Here is an 8739-nt window from a genome sequence, read left to right on the forward strand (position 1 = left end):
TATTTTTATACTAACAATGGATTGGATTCAGTGTGAAAGTAGCTGTTTGCAGACATGAGTTATCATTCTCTTCAGCACTTACGAGCATTTTTTACCATCTATAATTATAATATAATACAAAGAACAAGAATACAGGAGTTTTCAATTTTGGTTTGAAAGTGTTAAAGACTGGGATGTATTTAAAATAATCAGGAAGTTGAACGAAGCAAACTGGTTCCTTTTACAGTGAGTTACTGAGAGAAAATGCACACCTTTAAAACCACATACTAAGCTGTTTTACAAGTCATCTATTTCCACATAAGCACATTACATAACAGGTTGCTGTCTCTGATGTAGTCCTCACATTAGCTAATGCTTGAGCAAATGTCCTTCAGTTGGACAGCAGAAGAGAGAGATAAATCGCAGAACGTACTGGAGCGTGCGTATGAAGAAGTTACGTAACCTGCTTGGGGTAAAACTGCGTGAGACAGTGTGGCAGCCTTCATCCGACCCTGCCGCTAATGGAGCAATAGCTGATGGGAATGGGCATGCCACTGACGAGGGTTACGCAAGAGAGAGCCATTACAGCAACGAGAGCCCGTCGGACTCAGAGCTTGTTGCAACTTCAAGGACACTCCCTAATTTCTTAAGAAAACGTCAACAAGGGCCAACTTGTGTTTTCCTTCTCAGAGTTGATCAATTATTACATTTTGCAACTCAAACACAAAACACAGCAGTCCTCTTGAATATTAATAGTGACTGATCCCTGCATCTCAGCTTCAGAAACATAGATAGAAGAATGTAGCTGGAGTGTAGTGGAAGCAGCTGATTTTTGTCAGAAATATGAAACATGTGCACTCCATGCCCCTGACCAGCCAGCCAGAACCAGGTGGCATTCCTGAGAAAACCAGTGCTTTGCAGCACCTTTCCTCATTCCCTCTCCTACACCTTCCCCTCCCTCCATCCTCCCTAGTGTCTCTTTCTCTCTCTCACACATGTCCCCCCCCCCCCCCATCTTTGAGCTGTAAAAGCTGCTTTGTATTGTGCGGAGGCTTGTGAAAACGGGCCAGGAGTGTTTAAGTAGGTCATCGAGGAGGGATAGAAGAGGATGTAGGAGAGAGAGGGGGAGGAGGGGGGGAGATAGAGAGTGATATATATATATATATGTAGAGAGAGAGAGAGAGAGAGAGAGAGAGAAAGGGGGTTATTGAGAGGGAAGTGCTGAGTGAGGGAGAGAGGGTTACGTCACATGCCTCTACCGTGTAAACTTGAACCAACTACTCATAAAGAAGCTCTCTCTTGTTGCTGCCCCAGGAAGCAGTACAGTAACACACACACACACACACACACACACACACACACACACACACACACACACACACACACACACACACACACACACACACACACACACACACACACACACACACACACACACACACACACGGGTTACACACATTTATCAGCTGATGTTGATTTCAAAATACACACACGGCCTGATTATTTCCTCAGAACTAATAGGATTATCAATCAGAGTTACATGACATTGTCCTATGTTTGGAGATGATTATTGTTATCGTCATTATTGTTGTCATGGGTTCTAGTGACGATTGAAGCTTATTCATATGATTTTAGTTCATTTAAGTTCTGAAGTTCGGGTGGAGAAACACGTAGTTTGGAGGAAAATTCCACTTATAAATGAGTCTCCTTAAGATACAAAAATACATTTTAGCTTGACCTACTTTGGATTTTTGTCTCAATGTTTGCCTGCACACAACTTTTGAATCCACCTGTCCTTCAGGTAAATGACCCCCGGTTTTTAACTTACTTAAGTGCGAGGAAGTCAATAAAAGCTGGTAAATTATAGCGAGGAGTGCCTGCATGTGTGTGTGTGTGTGCGTGTGCGTGTGTGTGTGTGTGAGAGAGGGGGGTGTTGGCCCTGCGCTGCCTGCGGTGATCAACAGCCCTGGCTGGTTATGTAACCGGGATGCTGCAGTATGTAGGTCAGCAGCACAGGGAGAGGCAGCGATGGGGTAAGGAGGGATGAAGCTGGGGAGCGAGTTAGACGGTTTGTTGGTGCGAATGAATGTGTGTTCACACGTCTATCCTTCAGGTTTGACTCACTTTAACCGTTGAAGGAGACTCAAATTCATAGAAATCATCCAAACCGACCCAGCTTTAAACAATAACTTTGTGTGTATATAGATGGAGTTTAAATCACAAAGTTTTGCCTTCTCTGATGCAAAAATGAAAAAAACAAACAAACAAAAAAAACATTAAATACTATTAGTAAACCTAAAGTGCATCACTTCATTTCATGATTATTGTTGTAATTTGAATAAATCCGTGGTGTTGTGGATCCCTTTCCTGACTGCATATGTGATTCCAAAGCTGCAGTGTAGTCACGGTACATGTTAAGTTTAACTATATACATCTTAAAGATAATCGGTAAGACTTGGCCACAAGTTCACAAACTCAGACTGTATTTTATTTCCAACACCATAAATGGGACTCAGACTCTGTACATGCCTGCAGGAAGGCTGAAAGAGAAAACAGAGCGAGGGAGAAAAATGACTCCTCTGTTGAACATGCTCGGTTGGCCGTTGTTCACGAGAGAGTTATGTTGCCTGCCGTGACCCATTCAAACCCCACTGCCTCTGTCCTACACAGCACTGTAAATAGGTCAGTCAAAGCTGGTGTGTGTGTGTGTGTGTGCACTGCACCCTATGTGTGATGAACAATGATTTACGGACTGCCAGCTTCGGCGACTTCTTTATGACACACACACACACACACACTATACTGATGGATTTACATCACAACGTTAAAATAGGCCATAAGAAAGTCGTGCACTGCTGAGATTAAACTAGGCCAGTAGGAATAAGTGTGTGTGTGTGTGTGCGTGAGTGAGTGAGATGAATCAGCTCGCTGTTATGCAATGCTAAACCACCCCTGGGTCTCATTACCATATCTTGCGCCCTTGTGCTACAGGAAATAGCCTGATGCCATACGTGTGCATTCGTCCAAATGGAGGGTAGGGAAAGAGAGAGAGAGAGAGAGAGAGAGAGAGAGAGAGAGAGAGAGAGAGAGAGAGAGAGAGAGAGAGAGAGAGAGAGAGAGAGAGAGAGAGAGACCTCTTTGGCCTCTGACATAACAGTCCAACATCTGACTATTGAATTTGTCAGCCTGCTGAACCCTCACTTGTTTTTTAAACTGCTTCTCTACAAGTCTATAGAAAAATGCGACTGCACCTTCGTTTTATAATCACACGCCTTGACAAAATCCCATTTTAGAACGTTTTTCCAAGATCATCCCACTCCAAATCAGACATGTTGCGCTCATTAGTTAACATACTGATTTCATATCAGGTTTTTGGGAGGAGTACTATTTCTTTTAATGGTCAGATTTAAGTAAGTGTTTAATATGTTAGCTTTATATGTAATATTTTTATTTTTTTCCCCTCACACAATTCAGTACTTTCCCATCTAAGAAAAAGGCACTTTTTAGGTCAGAATATGTCTAAATATTAAGATACCATCACTTTTATATCGAGCTCGGCACATTTTACACGATCCAATCCTCGATTCTCTCAAAGTTCACAGTTTGACATTTGCTGAAATATGCTTTTTTGCTTTCTTGCTCAGTTAGAGGAGAGGTTTGATACCTCTCTGTGCGAGTATGCTACATAAATCTACTAGCTTACTTTAGCAAAACCACTGGCTCGGTTGCTGGAATTTCAACTGGATGCCGGCAGCTTCACCGTGACAACAAGACTCCAGGTAGTCTCTGCACCCAGCCAAGAAATAGGCTGGCACATGAAACGTGATTAAAATGTGTTTTTGTACAATTTGTGTTCTGTACAAATGAAAACAATCCAGATACACCATGAGCACACTATTGAACTTTGGAGGTGCTGGAAGGCGGATGTTGTTCTTTGGACAGATACCGGCGAGCTGTTTCCAGTCTTTATGCTAATCTAATCTAACTGGCTGCTGCTGCATATTTACTGCATGGACATCAGAACGGTATCAATATATTCATCTCAACTCTGGCAAGAAAGCAAATAAATGTAATTTCCCAAATGTCAAACTATCCTTTTAAAAGCTATCTAACTGTATTAAAAAAAAAAAATCTTAGCCATGTATTAAATTATAAACAGGAATCAGCGAGTCATCTCACCCAACTCACTGAAACAGTACATGTGATAGGTTTTTGTGCATCTTTTACCTACTATTCTAGCTTTACGGCGAATGTTTCACATTACACCAAAGAGCAGTTTCATGCTACATGATCCATCATGAACACTGATTCAGTCCAGACAAGTCTCCCATGTAGGCGTTGGGAGAACTCTTACTCAGGTGCTAGAAACCGCTCTCTCATAATTCCACTTGAATGATTCATTCCTGTGAGCTGCATGGGTACGAGACAAATATCAGAGGGACAATAATACAAACACGTGAGCTCAAGTGCACAGTTTAAAAATCCAAAGCTGCCACGTTGTTCCATAAATATTTTAACTGGAACATCACTGGAGATCAATGAAGCTAATTAAACACGGAGCGGAGGAAGACTACCTGGGAACACTTTAATGGAAGGCATGAGGGTTTATATGTTGTTTCTCATAAAACGTATTCATTATTAACATAAATTATTAACGGCGTACTGATCATCAATTGGCCACTGAAAATCATAAACAGAAATAACCACGCAGCTGCAGGCTGTGTGCACATACACTGCTAAAAGAATGAAAGGAACTCTCCCACATCAGATCTTAACGAATTAATCATTCAAGTTCAAAGTCTTGACTGATGTACGTTGTATAATTTGTTGAGAACTAAATGACGTAACAATGGAGGTGAGGGCCGAAAATCAAAGGAAAATAATAGAAAGAAAACCCAACGAGCTACCATAGGTCGCGAGAACTGACCGCCCTTCGGCTCACAACTCTCTCACAAGACTGTAACCGCCGAGTGCACAACCGTGCCAACGCACATTATTTTGGGCTATGAGCAGGACGTTCATTTAGCATGTGCCTTTTTAAAAATAGGCTCAGATTATTTCCATGTGTATCTTTGCACAATCTTAGCTAGCCAACTAAACTCAAATGCCAAATCAAGTGGGTGTCTTCCAAAGTCATGCTCTTTTTAGTTAAAACGTTCCCTTTTAGTGTTACTATCCCTTCACTCCTCTGATCTGCTCGCCAAGAAAACTGTGTACGAGACACAAAGAGGGGATCTCGTACTCAAAGGCCTGTAAAGTTAGGAAGATACCTGGTTTGGCCAAAAGGCAGAGTGATGAGAGAGGACAAATGATCACAGATGAGATGCACACGTGAGTATATAACAGACGTAGCTATCCTTTAACCCGCATGTTTATATTACGTTCATACCTTCATGCACGCTACACACAGCTGGTACTCTGCTGTTTCATCAAGATTAATGCACATTCTGCATTTTTGCATGTAAGCCAACATTATTGGAGCTCAAACCTGACGGACAAACAACACGTCGAAGCTGTGGTGAGTGAAGTAGCCGCAGTCCTTCATGGTGGTTATTAAGTGGATTAACCCCTTTAGATTAGTCTCAGCCAATTCTCCCATCTGTCTACTGTTACGCCACAGATCTGCTACTGTACAGCCGCCACAGGACACACACACACACACACGAAAACAACAAGGTATTAGAAATATGTTTACATGAATGTGACTGCACTGTATAACACAAACAATTTACGCTCGCTCTCACACTTTTACTGTATGCTGACGTGCTCACACAGTGGCCACACATGCAAGAAAACGGGCACATACACTAATCTGTGATTAGTCGTTGGTTATTATTCTCAGTTGAGTGAACAGGAGACATGCAACTCATGAAACATGTCATGCATGTGCATATCTCACCATGCTGACGGACTAAGACGAAATGTAGACATTTGTGTTGTGCATCATTTTGCATTTCTTTTCATTTCTTCAATTTGTGTCTTTTTGTAGTAGTTTTGTGTCCCTCCGAGGTTGTTTTGCATCTCTTTGTATTTGTTTGACTGAGTTTCTGATGAGAAATATTACATTTTCAAATTGTTAAAGAGTATTATGATAAAGAAGAGGTGCAAAAAGCAACATTTTTCAGTAGAAGGCCACAGAGGATCATAAACCTTGTGTTTTATCTCATCAGCAGTAAAATAATAAAACTAAATGAAATTAAAATGATTACATAATTCCATGAAAAATTACATAATCTCAAAATAACCCCTGCATGTTTTTATAACCGACTTAACATTTTTATGTTTACATCTTATTATAATTTGTTTCCAAATACTTACATGCCACGCCTAGCTGGTTTTAACCGCAGCAACTATAAATAAATCAGTATATTGTGCAACATTATTACGAGTGTAATCTGATCCTGCTTGTGGAACTACAGCAACATGCTCACTTCATGTTGCCTTTTGGTCGGAAATCAGGCGGACTACAATTAAACCTTACATAACAATGTTTCCAAGCGAATAGAAGCGTGATTATCTAGCAGTCGTGTCTATTTTCATAAAGGACACGAACAACCTCGACATGTTCTGTTGCTAAAATAACCCCCTGAGAAGACGAGGCCTCGCTGACGGAGCTACGGAGCTTTTCCAGCACATTCTAGTGTTCTCGATACTCACCAGAGCGGAAGCTACCTGCGCGCGGGAGGGGCGACGGTGGTTACGTCACAGACGTCACAATAACGCGACAGGCCAAGAAATGCTCGCTCTTTTTTAATCATTATTATTATTTTTTTAACCTGGAGGCCCCACACACCAAACACTGTTTATATGGAACATCTCTAAATGTTGGTCCCAAACAAACCGTTATGTGCATATTAATTACTTTACTGAAACGTTTTTTTTTTTTTTTTTTGGCTGCTTTTTTGGGAAACATTTTATGAAACATGATATGTTGAATTGAGACCAATTCATATTCAGCTCTCACATGATACCAGTTGACTGTTATTCAGCCTATCGATTGATTCAACCGTCTGGAACCTCATGTCAGGAAAAGTGGCCTGGTCTGGCCCCCATGCACACTGGAAGTCATTAAGACTCAATTATCCACGAGGTCCCGGGGCAGAGGAGGACAACAACTAACCGCAAGTGAGGAAGAAGAGACTCTGCTCTTTCCTCACGGGGGAAAAAAAACCAACCACACACACATGGATGGCTTAATGTCATCAAGCAATCACGTGAAGGGAGCATGTGGCATCAAAAATGAATACAGGTACATCTCTACACACCACACTGCACATGCAGGTCAATATGGTGACAGGCTATGTGTCACATTAAAAGATTAGCAGAGGAGAAAGAGTATATTAATGTGACTCTGACCTCCCACGTTGTTTACTGTTCCATGAGGGTGCATGGGCAGGAGAACAACCACGTTCACTCCCTGTTAGGCACATTTCTGCAGATATAAAGTCATGATGATTTGTGTTGCTTCTTTTGTTTCCCGACAGAGATTCACTCTGCTCAAAATGTAGGTCACTCCTGAAAAGACGGGCTGTTTGACTGAGGGATAAACCGGTTTGTTTGTCTTTGAAAGGTTAAGTGGTGGGCTGAGCAAAATGGGAGGAAACGTTCAACGCGTTGGCGTTTGGCTCCACCTGGCGGTCAGTTGCAACCAGTGTTGCCAGCTGACCTAAGGCAGCAAACATTTCAATTTTACAAATAATAATCATAAAATGAAGCCTCAATTAATTATAAACACAACAGTGAGCCATATGTTGACATCAACAGTCCAAATATCATTTTCCTATTTTTTCTGGACTGAAGAGATTCCTAAAACATAATCATTAGAATTAGCAACCACAGTTGTATGCCTCTGCTAAACATGCAGTTTGCATCCAGCCTGTCCAGACTCATGTAATATATCTTCTTTTTTTTAATATAGAAGAACTGATAGAAAGCTTCACAACAACAGCAATCACCTCAATATCAGTAAAACCAATGAGGTTATTGTGGTGGACTACCACAGCACAGGAGCCCGTCTGGGTTGTCTTCCATAGAGGAAGGATATATATATATCACACACACACACACACACACACACACACACACACACACACACACACACACACACACACACACATATACCTGGTCTCATAACATTGAAGCCATCTTCAGGAAGGGAAGGAGCAGATCATCAGTGTGCTCCTACAGATCTCCTGCTGTGATAACCGGTGCTCTGTTCTTCATGGAGGTGTGGTGGCATCAAGGCTTGGAGGTCAGCAGTCTCAACAAACTGCTGAGGAAGAAAATCAAAGCCATCTTGGATAAACTTCTCACCCGCTCCAAAAAGATGCTGTAGCCCATTGGCAGCGTGTTGCAGAAGGACGAGATTAAAGCCTGGGAGCCGTTCCTCATCCTAATTGAGGGTCGAAGGATGGAGATCTTTGCTGTGCAGGTTTGGGCAAATGTTTGATTTAGTTATGGCTTGAATAACGGCACGTTACATTATGTCACAATGAGATTGACCTTTTCAATATAAAACGTAATCTTGTGTATCATATTATCTGATCACACATTTGTGTGGGTTTCCTCCCACCACCACCTGTGAATGGGACATCCAGCCTGAAACATATGCCAAATCAAATATGTTAGGACCATTAATTCAGATCTCCGGATGGGTTGAAATAGATGGAAGTATAGATGATCTGCTGTGGCGACCCCCAAACAGGAACAGCCAAAAAGAACACATTTGTGTTAAACTTTTTCAGAACTAGCATGACTTCT

This window comes from Eutrigla gurnardus, assembly GCF_963514095.1.
Source record: "Eutrigla gurnardus genome assembly, chromosome: 3".
NCBI lineage: Eukaryota > Metazoa > Chordata > Actinopteri > Perciformes > Triglidae > Eutrigla > Eutrigla gurnardus.